Source organism: Eptesicus fuscus, chromosome 7 (assembly GCF_027574615.1).
Source record: "Eptesicus fuscus isolate TK198812 chromosome 7, DD_ASM_mEF_20220401, whole genome shotgun sequence".
Lineage (NCBI taxonomy): Eukaryota > Metazoa > Chordata > Mammalia > Chiroptera > Vespertilionidae > Eptesicus > Eptesicus fuscus.
Genome location: NC_072479.1, coordinates 68,387,315 through 68,404,982, shown reverse-complemented (window position 1 = coordinate 68,404,982; position 17,668 = coordinate 68,387,315). Strand labels below are relative to the sequence as shown.

The following is a 17,668-nucleotide window of genomic DNA, read 5'->3' as shown; positions in this document are numbered from 1 at the left end:
ATCAGGAAGGCAGGCAGGCAAGCAGTTGGGAGCCAGCAGTCCTGGATTGTGAGAGGGATGTCCGACTGCCCGTTTAGGGATCCGACTGCCAACTGGGATTGGGCCTAAACGGGCAGTCGGACATCCCTTGAGGGGTCCCATATTGGAAAGGGTACAGGCTCGGCTGAGGGACAACCCCTCTCCGTGCACAAATTTCGTGCACCAGGCCTCTAGTATATATATATATCCTATCTAATAAAGAGGGAATATGTTAATTGACCCTCATGCTATAGCAAAGATGGTGGCGCCCACAGCCAATAAGGAGGGAATATGCTAATTGGCTATCCCACCCTCAAAGATGGTGGCTCCCATAGCCAAGAAGGAGGGAATATGCTAATTGACTGCCATGCCCTCAAAGATGGTGGTGCCCACAGCCACAAGATGGTGGCACCCAGTCCCCTCAGCCCTGCCAGGGCCGGCCTGAAGCACAGGTAACCAGGGCCACCAGTTCCCCCCAGCTGCTCCACGCACCTGCCTCCGGAGTCCCCCAGTCTCCTTAGCCCCCCAGCCGCCCAGGGCTGGCTCAAGGCACAGGCAAGCCTCGGATGGCAGCTGCTCAGCCACCCAGGGCCGCCTGAGGCTCAGGTAACCAGGGCCAGCCGAGGCTTGTGCTGTCGGCAGTGGCAGCAGCAGAAGTGTGATGGGGCATCACTTTCCCCTGATTGCCAGGTTGCCTCCCACCCCAGAGGGCTCCTGGACCGTGAGAGGGGGCAGGCCGGGCTGAGGGACCCCCTCTCCAGTGCATGAATTTTCATTTATATATATAAATTTAAAAACTGATAACTTCTTTAGGAGGAGACATGAATGATTCTGAAAAGGTAGATACTATTAGACTGAGCAATCATTTATGAAGATCCTAAGATATGTTCAGCACTATTTGCCTTGTGTAGTAAATATTCAAATTAAAAATGCATATTTCATAGTGAATAGAGTAAAAATGATTAGGACTTGATTTTGGAGTACGATAAAGTGAATATGCTGAAAATAAAGCGACAAGAGGCTGAAGAGACTGAGATTAGACTATGCAGGATTTTAAAAGCCAGGCATTCAATGAGTATCTGCATTTTAAGTAATCTATATTAGTTTGCAGAGTGATTTCTTTGGAAAAGTTGTCAATTGCTAAGTCAGAATCACAAATAGAATGGTCTCAAGATGAAGACACACTTCGTTCCTTTTGGAAATTAACATGAGCTATTTAGACTTCTCCAGTCAGCCTAGGTTTTGAACATAGGAGTGGAACAGTTGTGGTCAAGAGAATTTCATAGGGAGATTTACCTCACAGCTAAGAAAGAGATAAAGATACTCAGAATTATTTTTGGTGTTTTCTCTTCCCACCTCCACTGTATATTTTCTATCATGGACAATTCCCCAAACCTTCCATATTCTCACAAGCCTCTGTACCATTGTATGCATGCTTTCCTTAGACTTGAATGCCTCTTCCCTTGGTACAATTGATGAACCCTCACTCATTCTTCCTATTTCATTTTCTGTTCTCGCACAACACTTTATGCAAGCCCCAATTAATCAACTTCTACAATTTTTAAAATATGTTGCATGCCCTATCATTCAATTTTGAGCTTCCTGACATAATTTATTATGCCATATTTACTTGTTTTATTTTTATGACTTAGCGCTATGCTTCACAGTTAGTAGTCAACAAATGTTTGATATTTAACAGTTTAAAATAGCTTTAATTTCCATCGTAACTAGGATAACTATGACACAAAACCCAGGAGTTAATGAAAAAAGAGGGCCTTATATTGATGAAAGCACTGAAAGAAGAGACTTTGACTAAGAAGATGCTTAGGGAGGCAGAGCTACAGGCAAATTAGGACCAACTTGAGATCAGTTCAACACCCTGAAATTCAAAGAGAAGATAGCTTTGTAGATGTTGCAAATCTTCAAGTCTCAAAACAATGTGAATTAGTGTGAAAAAAAAATAGAAAACATCTGTGCATTCAAAAGCTGTGCAAGGAAGCTGAAGCTAGCATGAATCAGATAAGCTGGTTCAATTGGAAAGTTGGAAATTCACATGGTAACTGCACATGGGAGTATATTCTTCCCAAACTTCAGTGAGTAGTTTGTCATATTTCTTGTGCAATTGCATTTCCAGTGAAAACCTTCCTTCGTTGATGCTAATCTTGAATTTTTTGAACTTTGATGTTGTGACCCAGCACACAAAATTTTCTGCTATTAAGAGGAATGTAGCCAATCAACACACTGCAGAAATACCCCAAAACCAAAGAATTACTTTTACCATTATATCTGGTGTATTAGTTTCCTATTTCTTGCCATTACAAATTACCATAAATTCAATGGCTTAAAACAACACCAATTTATTATCTTGCGGTACTGTATGTTAGAAGGCCAACACAGGCCTCACAGGTTAAAGTAAAAGTTTAATAGAGTTGCATTCCTTCTGGAAGCGCTAAGGGAAAATCCATTTCCCTGCTTCACTCTAGCTTCTAGAGGCCACCCCCATTCCTTGGTTCATTCTTCCTTTCCTCATATTCAAGGCCAACAACACAGCAACTCTGACACTGCTTCCATTGTCACATCTCTTTGTCTCTTCAGCCTACTTCCTCCACTTTGAAGGACTCTTGTGTACCCTGAAAAATCCAGGATAATCTCTCTATTTTAAGGTTGCATATTAGAACCCTTTATTCCTCTGCAATTTTGATTCCCTTTTGACATGTAATGTAACATATTCATAGGTCTCAGGGTTTAGGATGTAGACTTCTTTGGAAGGCCTTTATTCTGCCTCACACACCTGTTAATGGAAACATGTTAAGCCCCCCTCATAAACAACATATGGCTTAAAAGAGGTTAGGAGTTTAGGTAGCCAATGATGTTAGAAAAGTGTATTTCTAGCCAGGATCTGCAGACTTAAGTAAAAGTTAAACAGTTGCCGTATTTCTTTACTTCATATTTGCTGCAAAAGTCCCTATGAAACCCTTACCCTGGACACATCCTTTTAAAATATATACTCCCAAATAATACTGTTCAGAATTTTCCTAGTATGTTTTTAAATAAACTCAACAAAATATTGTAGGAAGATTTTCACTCTTGACCGAACTGATCTAGAAATAGACCTGCAAGATGCTTCTAGTGCTAAGTAGGGCACAAGCAATCACAATTCTACTTGCCATCCTCTTGACAGAGGAGTGAAACTAAGATCATTATCAAATAAAAAATTATGTTTAACTTTTATAGATTTTCTTTAAAAAATTACTCTGTTATACTCAATTGTGTTTCAAAAGCTCAAAGGAGAAAAAAGAGAGTCCTTGTGTGTGGAAAGAAACCACAGAAGATTAATGGGACCTTCATAATTAAATTAAAATAAAATCCCATATTTGAGAAAGACTATTAAAAGCAAGTCACAATGCAAACATAAAGGGAGTACTTTGTAAAAGTCATCATATAGTTCATTAACAAGGACTAAAAGCTCCAAACAGCAGGCTATGTTTGATCTTGTTTGTATGAAGTTAAAGTAGATAGACATAAAGCAGAATGTTCCAAAGAAAAAGGAAAGATATTATAGCAATTAATTTCTATGCTCTGATAAGCAGTCAGAAGTTAAAAATATGAATTTATAGGTAAATGAGTTTTATTAAAATTATTTTCTATTTAACTAAAAGAATAGTTATTTTGAGTTGAAATGCATTATTCATAATAGCTAGCTATCCAGAAGAAAAACAATTATTTTAAAGAATAAAAATACCCACAGTATTTAGTAAATATATAACTTTATAGCTATGCCATTATACTCCATGTTTCAAATTAACCAGACATTGGCCCTACCTTCACAAACTTTATAGTTGATTCAACATTCATGTGGATATTTTAAAATTTTCTTTATTGTTTAAAGTTTTATATATGTCTCCTTTTCCCCCATGTGGATATTAATGAAAAAAATAAAGCTTAGAGTACCAGAGATAATGTACTATGAAGAACACAATTCAGTATAAATAATATGTACCAGTACATTTGAGGTTGCAGAGAGTCTTACTCTTACTAACTTCATTTAAAGGGTGTTATTGCAGGAAGGTAGAACAAGGAACAGCCTTTGAAGCTGCATAACCAGTCATAAAACACTGAAACATCATTCAGATTACTGTGGTAACAATAAAAATCCTCCAATCCCAGAAAGCTGCTCAGAAGACCTCTCTTGCTCCCTACTCCAGTACCACAACCTTTACAGTGACTCAAGTATGCTTTATCTACTATCTACACCAGTCTTCTTAGTGCCTTGTGTTAGCTTTTGCCTTACTCTTTCTGCACCTTTCATTCATGTGCCCCAAGAAGAAGAGAATCTGAATGCTTGGTACTTACATCCAATATAAATACCTTTTTCTCATCAATACAGATGAAAGCTTTTGCAGAGTTCTTTCTCCTCATGGCTCCTTTCAAGAGCCTCTGCTGTTTGTCTTTAGGTACAATTCACTGTGACCAGGGAGTGGATTTGTGTGGCACAAATGTGAAAGAAAGCAGCTGCAGCTTTCTTTGTTTCCTTACGGAAGGTTGTAAATGTAGCAGGAGATCAGAAAGCTTTATCTTATTCATATGTAAGAAATAATCTATGGAGTATTTGGGAATTGTAATAGCCTAGAAATTTAGAATTTCTAGAATGATAACCTCTAAAACTTAATATTCACATACTAACCAGGTAGAAGCATAATACAATTGAAGTGGTGGTGACAGTGGTGGTGGTGGTGGTGATGGGTGTATGTGTGTGTATGTGTAGGCATTATTCATTCACTCATCCTTTATTGGGCATTTATTGAATTGTGGCTACTATTCTTTATGATGAGGACATAGTGATGCATTAGATACACTAATTTGGGATTTTACCAAGCTCAAAGACAGCTTGAAATCTAATGGAAGAGACCCCTTTACCATGAAATGAAAATAATTATTTCAAATGTAGTAAGTGCTATTTTCACATGCTGCTATTATCAAACGTGTCCAAACCATCTATTTCTGTATCTTTATACTCTGTCTTCTCTCCTGTTAACTGCGTATCAATGACCCATGCTCCTTCTAGTAATGAGTCTTCAAGTTGTGCACTGGATCTCCCTCCCAACTCAAGACCTTTTCTCTTCCAGCTCATCACTTTCTCCCTCTCTATTTGATTATTCACATTAGCATTAAAAGATGCTATTATTTTTCACATTTTAAAAAACTAATGTTCTCTTGATCCCACACCATTCCAGTTACAGACCGATTACAGTAAAATTTCTCCAAAAGATGGTCCATATTTATTTTCTCTCATTCGTCTTTTTTCATTCTTTCTTGCTGTCCAGTTCAGCTATTTACCATTTCATGGAAACTATGCTTGTGAAAGTCTCCAATGACCTCCAACTTATCAAATTGTGGGGTCAAGTCCAGTTTTCATCTCATTTGCCTTATCAGCAACATTTCCCATCATAGACCACTTTTCCTCTAAAACATTTTCTTCACTTTGCTTCTGGCACACAAATTTCTTTTGGATCTTTTTCTATTAGACTGACCACTCCTCTCTCTCCTTTGCTGATTGTCTTCTCCCCTACCTTACGTGCTTAGCCCTAGTCCTTGAGCCTTTTCTCTATCTATACTTACTATTTATGTGTGATGTGTACAGAGATTAAAGAAAACCTAGTTCTACTCTTATGATTATCATAAGAAGGAAAAGAAAATGAAGAGTATCTCAGGTGTTAGTGACCCAACTAAATCCTTGTCTATTATGGCCTCTTACATAGATTTCATTTTTGCTCTTAATCATCATGATTTCAACCCAAAAGAAAAAAAATATACTATATATATATACACTATATATATATACACTATATACTATATATATATACACTATATATATAGTGTGTGTGTATATATATATATATATAGTATATAGTATATATATATATATATGTATATATATATATATATATATAGTGTATATAGATATATAAATATACACTGAGAGGCCAGATTATTATGATCTCTGAACACATAATAATCTGGCCACTCAGTGTATATCATATATAATAAAAGGCTAATATGCAAACTGTCCCCTCGACCAGGAGTTTGACCAGCAGGCAGGTCAGCCAACCGCCCATGTCCCCTCCCCCTGGCCAGGCTGGCCAGACCCCACTCATGCACAAATTCATGCACTGGGCCTCTAATGTGTCTTCAAGTTGTGCACTGGCCACATATATACTGAGTGGCCAGATTATTAGGCGTTCAGAGATCATAATAATCTGGCCACTCAGTGTATATATAAGTATTAGATTCCCGATGCATGAAATTCGTGCAAAAGTAGGCCTTCCTTCCCCTGGCTGCTGGCACCAGCTTCCCGCAGGCACCCAGGACCTGGGCTTCCCTCGCAGCCCCAGCTTTGTCTGGAAGGACGTCCAGTCTAATTAGCATATTATGCTTTTATTACACACACACACACACACACACACACACACACACGCATTTTAGTGAGTTATCTAGATTTCAGAGATGGTTGTGAAGGAAAAACATGGAAAAAGATTTCTAGCAGAGCCTAAACAAACATGCTAAAAATCTTCATTATACAATTTAGTTTTGCAATATCACTTTCAATTGTCAGAACAAATGGGCTTTTCTTTTCTTTTTTTTCACTTCTTGGAATTTATTTGTAGGAGTTTTTCTCTTTCTTTCCCACTCTTTACTGAAAACTTTTGTTTACTCTTCTTCACTCCTTGATTCCTCCAAAAATTAAAATTTCTCTTTTTCCTATTATGCAAATAATCTAAGCCCTTTCAGCTTCTCCTCAAAACTTACATACCCATACTCATCACTGTGCACTTTTAGAAAAGGATATTCCATCAGAAATCCATACCCATAATAGACAGTTTATTGATCATATTTTATTATTTTAATGTTTTTAGTAACCCACAATACTTATCAGGTTTTTATTATGCTGCCTGTAACAGAGACTCCACAATAGCAGGATATTAAACAAGATGTAAGTTTATTTCCCTCCCTCACAAGAGCAGTCTTATCTCAGTCCCAGGGTGGTATGATGTGCCATGGTAACAGGAACTGAAACTCCCAATCCTGATTTCTCTGCCATCCTCAATGTGTGTCTCCCAATCTCTTTCAAGGTAGCTCCCCAACTCCAGACATCTGTATTCCAATCAGCACAGTGGGTGAATCAACAAAAGAAAGGAATGAACTTTTCCACCTCTCTTTAAGAAACTTTCCAAAAAAAATTGCACATAACACTTCTGCTAAATTTCACTTGCCAGTATTTTTCATATGGTCACACAATAACTTTAAGCAAACCTGGATAATTATTCTAGGCATCAATAAGTCCAGTTAAAACCTAAAGGTTCTATTTATCAAGAAAGAAGGGGAAATGGATATTTGGGGGAAATTAACTCACTCTGATCATGTCACTATCCACCCAAAGTAGTTTATTAATATTTTTCTCTGGAAAATTAATAATATCCTCTATTACATTTTGGTGAGTGTATTTTCTCTGGCATATCTAACTTATGGATATGTGTGTATGTAAGTATACATATAGGCATATTTATATGTATGTCTGTATTTATCTAGTTTCTATCTACCTATCCATTTCTCTATAATCTATTTAAGCATCAAATTAATTTATCTATTTACCTATACATCCATCTAATTATAAAGTTAGCCAACTATCAATTTTTTAAAACTACATCACTATTTCCAACTTTCTCTGGGTAGTCCAATTCTAAGACGTTTTGTTGTTATCAACAACTAAGCAGGTTGTTTAGAATGAAGATAAGGGCTACAGAAATATTGGAATTAGATGAGGGGTATTATCATTACTAGCACATGGGATTAATCATCAAAGTTTTGAAATCATGTGGTGACAGTCATAGCCTCTCTGCTGCTGTATAATGTGCTTGGTACTAGTCAGATAAATACTTTTGATGAAGCTAAAGCAGCGCATGTGATTCTGATGAGGACATACAAGAATATCTCATCAGTACCAGAACAGTTCCTTGATGAGAGGCATAAATTTACAGTATTTCCTATTTTGAGCTGTGTGAAGAAATTGATTGATCTCCATTATTATCCATAAATTTCATATCTCTTTTTATTTGCAAGAAAATGTAAGTAATTGGAAGTAGATCATGGCTTCAGAATGTGACTCTATTTATTTATTTTTTGAAATTAGCAAGCAAGAGCTGAAAGCCTCTTTCCCCATCATTCCTCTGCTCATATTTCATTCATTTAAAAGATAACTAGGTACACTGTTACGCCCAGATGTCATAATCCCAGACCACAAGCCATCTATCTGAGTGATAGAGAATGGAAATGACTAATTCTTACCTGCAGCCAGGGTGTTATAGATATTATCAATGTAGGTGTTAAAGGTATTGAAGCTGATGGGAAGGATGTCTCAAGTAGTAAGTGAAAAAGTAGAGTATCCAAGATTTTGTCAGCCTACACTCTGGGGAAGAAAGTAGGAAAAAAAAACTTTTTCAAGACAAGAGTTTATTTACCCACATATGGTGAAAGGCAGAATTTCAATTCATGTACTAGTTTAGAAATGTTTAGATAGCCTGGCTGGCATGGCTCTGTGGTTGAGCTTCTATCTATAACCAGTTCAATTCTTAGTCCGGGCACATGCCCAGGTTGTGGGCTTGGTCCCCTGTGTGGGGTATGCAGGAGGCAGCCAATCAATGATTTTCTCTCATCATTGTTTCTTTTTCTCTCTCTCCCTCTCCCTTCTTCTCTGAAATCAATAAAAATATATTTAAAAAAGAAATGTTTAGTTAAACTGGAATGATAATGATTTTAAAAACACTGTTTCAAATATACAAAGAATCTAAACCCCACAGAAATTTTAAGAAAAGGAGACCTATTCCTACTGTGTTGTTTTTTTTTTTAAATAATCAGAAACACATTTCACAAATTTATTTGTAAAACAAACCTTACGGTGATCTAGATTCTTAAAGTTTCCTGTTGTTTCATATGGATTACAATTATCAATCTTCCTTGCTAATTAGTTCATACCATTTCATTCTATGGTCTTAAACCACCTAAGTGACTATTTGAGTGTTCTTTATTATACAGGAGAGTTACCAATTCATAGTCTCCGTGCTCTTCCTCCAGCTGATTATTAATGGCACTACTGATATTAACAAATAATTTGTCTTAAAAATGTTCATGTGAAATTTGGCATTTACAGTTGATTTACAAAAATCATTCTTTCCTCATCTGCACTTATTCCTAATTTTGTATTCCAAAGTAGGAACCTCCATTTCTTTGAACTAAATAGAAAGAAACTTGCCATCACCCTTTTCAATTCACTCCTCCCTAAAGAAAAAACAAAACAAAACAAAAACAAAACCTTTGGAATTGGAGAACTGAGCACATAGAATTCTGCCCATCATTTTTCTTTTCTTTTGGACCTGCCAGCATGCAGAGGGTACATTTGGCTCAAGTTGGTGCTATGTGGTGAGTATACTGAGATCAGGATCCAGGAGTGTCTTCTAGAATTAGGTCTGAGGAAGTCTTTCATCCTCTCTTTCTCTACTATCTAGTCTATGTGGTTATAAGACAGGTGTTGCTAAGAAGCCTCATGTGACTCCATATCTAAATCCCACTAGGTACTCTTTTTTTCTCTTTAGTGCTCAGCTGCAGAATCAAGGATAATAGGAGCTACTCATTATTTATTGTTTCATGTACACAATCACAAACACCCCCCTTTCCTTACTAATTTATACAGAACCAAGTCAGTAGTGGTCAAAATTTTAATTTAATCCCAAAGTGATAGAATATCAAGATCTAATGGTAATAGAGATAGAATAAGAATGAACATACCTGTAAGATAAACCCAGCGACAGATGGGATTTTTATTTCTTCTGATTGGGGATAGTGTAAGTTACATGGGAGAGTTAAACAGTTTTACTTATTTTTGTCATTATCAGCATTGGGAACTTTATTGATAAAAGCACATGCATAAATGCTGAGCAAACAAAGGGATTGACTGTATTCTAAGGTAGGAGCACACACATTTCATTTTCTTCAATGTTCCCCTGGTGTAACAAGGGATGGTAGGAGAAAGCACTTTTCCATTACAGCTAGAATTCTGGATGTGCTTTGGTTTTACCCACGAAATTTACTCAGATAAGGTTTGGGAAGTGGAAATGAGATGGGGACCATCTTACATGGCTGTGGTAGCTAACAATGGTCTGACAGTGACAGTGTGTGATGGGATATGAGGCCGTTATGATGTCAGCAGTCGTGGCAGAAGCTCCAATCCTAGTTTCTCACCTCAGATCACAAGTGTTGTGACCTGGAAACCAGTTGTCCTTGAAAGCCCCAGGCTCGCATCTCTTCTACCTTTCCAACAACTTTGTAAAGACTTTTATTCTCCCTGTTGAATCTCTGCTAGAGATATCTAACATGTTTTCTATTTCCTGCCTTTCTTGCTTGATATAGTATGACACTAGCTATAGGACACTGAGGAAACCCCAGACTTCTCACTGTGAAGTGCTGATTATGATATATTATGAGGTTCTCTGAGAATTAGAAAGTATGCAAAGTGCTGAGCTCCAGTAAATTCTCAATAAAGAATTGCTGTTTTCACCAACCCTCATTAGTAACACATTTTTCTTTGAGTATAAAGTGCATGACCACTTTAAAAATGCTGTTATATTGCTAGATCAAGAAGAATGCTACAGATGATTATCACTTTTGTATTATGGTCATTTCCACACATTATAATTAAACAAAGCTATGGTTCCCTGGAATATATTAAGATATTTTCTTTGAAGTTTGTGTGATAATTTCTTGACCCCTCTACCTAGCATGTAATCTTTCCAATTATAAATCAGATTGGAGAGATGATAATATTTCTGATTTTTATAGGGATGACCATTCAGCACTCCTTTGTTCATAAGAAGATTCTGACTGAGCGAAAAAGGAGATGAAAGCCTTTTATGCTATTTATAGATTTGGAATTTTCCCTCTGGTGATTTATGCAACATAGATTTGTCATAGATTTGTCAGTTGATATCTTTATAAATAAACCACAGGAGGGGTTTCACAAATTTACTTGTAAATATGTCAAAAACCCTCATTTCAGGGGGTTTTCTTTCTCTGCTCTTATTCTCTCTGTAAACTATGGATGCTTGAATTTCTGCAATCAGTCGGTCCAACTGACAATTCTGACTTATTTGAGGACCAGTAAAAATCTGGGCTCAGCTCTTTGGTTGGAACACATTACTGATGAGACCTAGCAGGGTCCAGAAGTCATGATCTGCAGATGTAGTTTTACTTTACTCACCTCCGGAAATTAAGACATTGGTAGATAAACAAAAGATAAGGGAGTTTATTACCTGTCCTGCAAAAAATGTCAAAAGGAGTCCTGCAGGTTGCCAAGAAAGAACACTAAATAGAAACTCAAAGCTGTATGAAGAAAGTATGGTCTCACCCTGTCTGGTTTGGCTCAGTGGATAGAGAGGGTCGGACTGTGGACTGAAGAGTTCTGGTTCAATTCCAGTCAGGGGCACATTCCCAGGTTGCAGGAGGCAGGCGATTAATGATTCTCTCTCATCATTGATGTTTCTCTCTCCCTCTCCCTTCCTCTCTGAAATCAATAAAAAATATTTTAAAAAAAGAAAGCATGGTCTCCATAAAGGTAAATACATAGGGGATTATAACTACTAGCATTATTGTAACTTTAGCTTAGAACTCTACTTTTGATTTTCTTCAGTATCTTAGAGATAAATACATTTTAAAAATCATTAGTTTAAAAGCTAGTATTACTGTAAATTTGCTTTGTAACTTCACTTTTTGTCTTCTACCAAAAATTTTCCTTTTTAGACCCAAGTATTAAAAATTTTTATAGTCTATGTTTTGGACACAAATGTATAACATTGTAAATTGGTGACATTAATAACTGAATGTGGTTGAGGCTAGAGAGGTATAGGTACAAAGTTTTGCATGCTATAGAGCAGTGGTCGGCAAACTCATTAGTCAACAGAGCCAAATATCAACAGTACAACGATTGAAATTTCTTTTGAGAGCCAAATTTTTTAAACTTAAACTTCTTCTAATGCCACTTCTTCAAAATAGACTCGCCCAGACCGTGATATTTTGTGGAAGAGCCACACTCAAGTGTCCAAAGAGCCGCATGTGGCTTGCGAGCCACAGTTTGCCGACCACTACAAGGTTAAGCTGGTTTAAATTCAAATTAGAGTGTTCTAGCTTAACATGTTAAATGTAATACCTATGATAACTACAAATAAAATTGCTATAAAATATACACAAAAGGAAATAGGAAGGAAATTAAAACATTTAAGTATAAAAAATAAACTAAATACAAAAGAAGAGATAAATGTAGGGATTGAGAAACAAAAATAGTACAAGACATTGAGAAAACAAATAGCAAAATGAGAAAGGTAAGTCCCTTCTCATCAATAATTGCTTTAAATTTAAACGAATTAAACTATTAATCAAAAGGCAGAGTTTGGCAGAATAAATTAATAAAACAGTATCCAACTACGTGCTGAGGCTTCAATACATTGCTGTCAGTAACAGATAGAAAAAGATAGAAGATTAAAAGTAAATAACAGACTTAACACAATAAAACAAGTAGACCTAACAGATATATACAGATTACTCTACCCTAAAACAACAGAAGACATCGTCTTCTCAAGTGCCCCTGGGACACTCTTCAGTATAGACTTTATGTTAAGACATAAATTAAGTCTCAATAGATTTAAAAAGATAGATCATACAAAATGAGTTCTCAAAACACAAAAGAATGAAGTTAGAAATCAATAACAGAAGAAAAATAGGAAAATTTACAACTAATGGATAAAGAAGAAATTACAAAGGAAATTTAAAATTACTTAGAGGTGAATAAAAATAAAAATACAACTACCAAGACTTAGGGGACACAATGAAAGCAATGCTAAAAAAAATTTATAGCTATAAGTATTTACATTAACAATATATTAATCAACAACCTAAATTTATAATTGAAGAATCTAAAAAGAGAAGAACAAACTACACCTAAAGATAGCAAAATAAAGGAAATAATAAAGATTAGAGAAGAGATAAATCATATAGAAAATTTTTAAAAATTGTGAAAGTCAACAAAACCAATAATTAGTTCTGTATAAAGATTGACAACATTGATAAACCTTTAGCTAGATAGACTGAGAAAAAGATAGAAATCCCAAATTACAAAAATCAGAAATGAATGTGGGACATTGCTACTGATTCTACAGAAATAAAAAGAGTTACACAGGAGTACAATTGAACATCAACACATTGGGTAACCTAGATGAAATGGGACAAATTCCTAGAAACACAATACCTATAACACTGAATCATGAAGAAACAGAAACTCTGATTAGAACTATCCTATCTAATAAAGAGGGAATATGCTAATTGACCATCACAAAGATGGTGGCACCCACAGCCAATTAGAAGGGAATATGCTAATTGATGCCACACCCTCAAAGATGGTGGCACCCACAGCCAATTAGAAGGGAATATGCTAATTGACTGCCACACCCTCAAAGATGGCACCCACAGCCACAAGATAGTGGCGTCCAGTCCCCTCAGCCCTACCAGGGTGGAAGGCACATGGCAAGGCCGGGTCTGCCTCAGGCAGGCCCAGCCGCTACGCGTGCCTGCCTCCAGAGTCCCCCAGTCTCCTCAGATCCCCAGCCACTCAGGGCCAGCCCAAGATGCAGGCAAGCCTTGGATGGTGGCTGCCCAGCTGCCCAGGGCCACCTGAGGCTCAGGTAACCAGGGATGGCTGAGACTTGCGCTGTTGGCAGTGGCAGCAGCAGAGGTGTGATGGAGCATCGCCTTCCCCTGATCTCCGGGTCACCTCAGGCCCTGAGGGCTCCTGGACTGTGAGAGGGGGCAGGCTGGGCTAAGGAATCCCCCCTGTCCAGTGCATGAATTTTCATGCACTGGGCCTCTAGTAACTAACAAGGAGAGTAAGTGGTAAAAGCAGGTAAAAGCCTTGCTTCAGACTTAGAGAAAAAGTGTTTTACCATTGAGACTGATGTTCTCTATGGGTTTTTTTTTAAGCAGATTTTATTATTTTAAGGTTAATTTTATCTATCCCTAATTTGTTAAGTTTTTTATTATTAAAGGGCATTGAATTTTATCAAATGCTTTTCTCCATCAATTGAGATGATCATGTGATTTTTAGCCTTCACTAAGAGTTACATAGAATGCATCTAATTTCACTTACCCATTTTTGAACTTCTTCAATCTAAAAACTAATAATATCATTTAATATTAGCAAATTATTAGCCATTAACTTCTTTTGGACTATTATCTTTCCAACCTTCTCTGGGATTCTGGAGTTTCAATTACTGTCTGCTAGATTTTCACTCACTATCTTTCATGTCCATAAGTATTTTTATCTCTTTGTCTCAACCTACTTTATTCTGCATAAAGAATTAAATCTATTTTCTAATTTATTATCCCTATTCAGTTGAGTTTAATGTTCCATATAATATGTCCTTGTGTTCTTAATTTTGATAATTATGTTTGTCATTCTGAGATATTTCATTTGGCTCTGTTCCACATTTAGTTTCTCTTTGTTTGTTTTTTGTTGCCATACTTACATTGTGGATTTTGTACCTTCTTGTATTTTTAAAAATAATTTTAAATACTAATATCAATTAGTCATATTTAGACTATTTTTATCCCTAGTTTTTAAATGTTAATTTTTACATTTGCTTCATTTGTTGACTCTTTTTGCATTATAATTACATTTTATGTATAGTTTGACCTTTTTAAAAATTGTAATGTCATCTCCAGGAAGGATGTATTTTTCTTTTCTTCTTTTTTTTTTTTTAACATGCAACAAATTTTATTTAGCATAGTCAGTCCCAATATTCAGCACAATAAGTTTACAGAGGATAGAAAGTACATTAATAAAAGCCAATCTTTATCAAGAGAAAACAGAACAGGGTTGCCAAATACTTCCTTCATGCCAGGCATGCCCAGTGGAATCTTTCCATACCCATCCTGAGACTTCTTGAATCCTAATGGTTTCCTTGGCTGTTCTTACCCACCTGGTGGTCCGCATCTGCCAAACAAATTTCCCAGTACCCTTACCAGTCTCCTGTGACCACTGCTGGTCCCAGTAGGGTTGGCTAATCAGTGAGGACACCTTCCAAGCTTTTCTCATCTAAGGGGTCAGTGAAAAGCTGAGATGGCAGAAGGAGGAAATGGACAGTACCCAGGCAGAGCTCAATGTTTTGAAATAGACAGAGGAGAACCTGAAATAGGGTCATCAGAAACTCAAAGAGATAGTTATCTGTTTAGATCAAGAAGCAGCTGAGGTTGATAAAAACATAAAACCTTTGAGAAAGAAGGATGAAGAACTCAGCTCTACTCTGGAGAAAATGGAAAATCAGTCTGAAAACAATGATATTGATGAAGTTATTCCCACAGCTCCACTATATAAGCAGATCCTAAATCTATACATAGAGGAAAATGCTATTGAAGACTCTACCTTTTACCTGGGAGGAGCCTTGAGGCAGAGAGTAATAGACCTGGATGTCTTCTTAAAGCATGTTTTCTGTCTGGTAAACAATTCCAGCTGAGAGCACTAATGCAAAAAGCAAGAAAGAATGCCGGTCCCAGTGACCTCTACTGCCTTCTCTGATACCAGCTGGAGACTGAGCTCTTCTTAAAGCAGTCTTTCCTTCTCTTCCTTTCTCTGATCAGTAGGTGCCGAGAATAAGTTATTGCTGTTTATCATTTAAGTATAAAATATTTTTAATTAAAGGGTGGATTTTCTTTGTGGGAGTCTCATGTACTGTGGGCTGTAGATTCTGTTGGGACTGATGGTAATTTATGAATTTCAAGCAAATTACCTCATGAGTAGTGAACATTCAAAATTCAGAACATCTGATTTGTAATTGGGATTTTTATTTTACCCGGGTTACATTTTTTTCATTACGGATCTGGTAATTGGCATGATTCCTGATGCTTCTCTCAGTCTGTGGTTTTTCTAAGCCAATGTCCACAGCCATCCAATTCCTTTTTTCTTCGCAGAGGGTTCCATTCTAGCTAAACACCTTATATGAAGCCAAAACCACAGCTCTGTTTCAATAAGCAACATAAGCAACAATTCTCTAGTCTGTCAACTTTATCCCAGGCCCCATACCTCTGAGCTACTTTAATAACAGCCTAAAGTTCTATGGTAATGTTTCTCCTTAAGAAAATCCCATTTCTTCCTTCCTGGTGAGTTTGGCTGTGTGTTTGCCTACTGTATTTTTCTCTTGGAATTTATTATTTTTCCTGTAGAAGTATGGCATTTGTAAGAGTTTTGTAGCAGTACAGAGCAGGAGAATAGTGTTAATGGAAATTTGCTATATATAACCTCCTTTATCCACCTCGTAATAAATATAGATATATTTGCAAGTCATTGATATTCTATTGTATTATTTTCACTGGCTTAAAACTATTTATTATACTTATGTGTCCTAACTTATCCAGCTAAATTCTTATTTTGGTTATTTTCAGTGTTTCTCTCCCATGATTCTTTTCTCATGAAAATTGCATTATATAATTTTTCATACATTCTATAAAAAGAAAATCAAAGGATATACATAAAATAATAACAAAGTAAAAAGAAGTTTCTAGAAAATAAATAACAACAGTAAGGAAAGGGTTAATAAATGTGAGGGAGTACCAACATGTGCTTTTCTCTGTGACAATGTTTTAGCTATATCCAAAGGGTTTCTTTGCTTTTTTAGAAAGGTTTATTGGTTTGTTTGTGACAGCTAAGAATGGCCCAGAAAAATGAAAGAATCTTGTAATAAACCAGGACCAAATTTTTTTGCCGGCACTGTATCTTGAAATGTGACTGCTATGCTCTCAGAAAAACATTAATATGATTGAACCATACATCACTTTCTCTATTTCTTGCTGCCTTCTTTCTACTTTGAGATGCCTAGTGGATGGAATCTTACTGCATCCTAAGAAACATCACTTTCTCAGTCTTGGAAAAAGGTAGCAGTAATGATTAGGGCACCTCGGCTGAAACTATGGTAAACTTGGAACTAATTCCCCAAAGTGTTCATAACACCATTAAAGCTAGAGTTGCTTATCAAAGCTGGGGCAGTCTAGCACTCTTTACAGCTTCCAGAACTCTCTTTCATCTCAGAAGCAATCTATTCCCATTAAACTGAGTAGACATAGAACTATAACTAAACACTTCCAAAAGAATCCAAATAAAATATTTTCTAAAAAATGAAACAAGCAACAGACTAACTGCAAGGAAAGACAACACATAAACCAAGAATAACATAAAATATTCAAGACAAAATTGCTAAAATAAATGAGAGGAACAATTAGTTTTCTAATGCTAATTTTCCTGGGAGGAAAAATTAATGATATTCATTGGAAACCAACTCCATCCTCTTTACAATTAAGGTTTCTTTATAAACCGACAGTAAATCCAAGTACTTAATAGCATTTTTTTTTCCTGCTCACTGTGGTGTCTATGAAGAGCAGATCTTCTAAGATACTTTAAGTTGAAGGTAATGTACCTTTTTTCTATTTGAAGGTCCTAGTTTTATTCTCACAGATAATGGAAATTAAACTGCCTTCAGCTATCAGTTGGTTAACTGATTTGATT

The 17,668-nt window shown here is 36.4% G+C and overlaps 1 pseudogene; it reads left to right on the top strand.

The window, feature by feature from the left end:
- Positions 1-14,870: 14,870 nt before the first annotated feature.
- LOC103285487 (tumor susceptibility gene 101 protein-like) lies at positions 14,871-15,688 on the top strand (annotated as a pseudogene).
- The last annotated feature ends 1,980 nt before the right edge of the window (positions 15,689-17,668 follow it).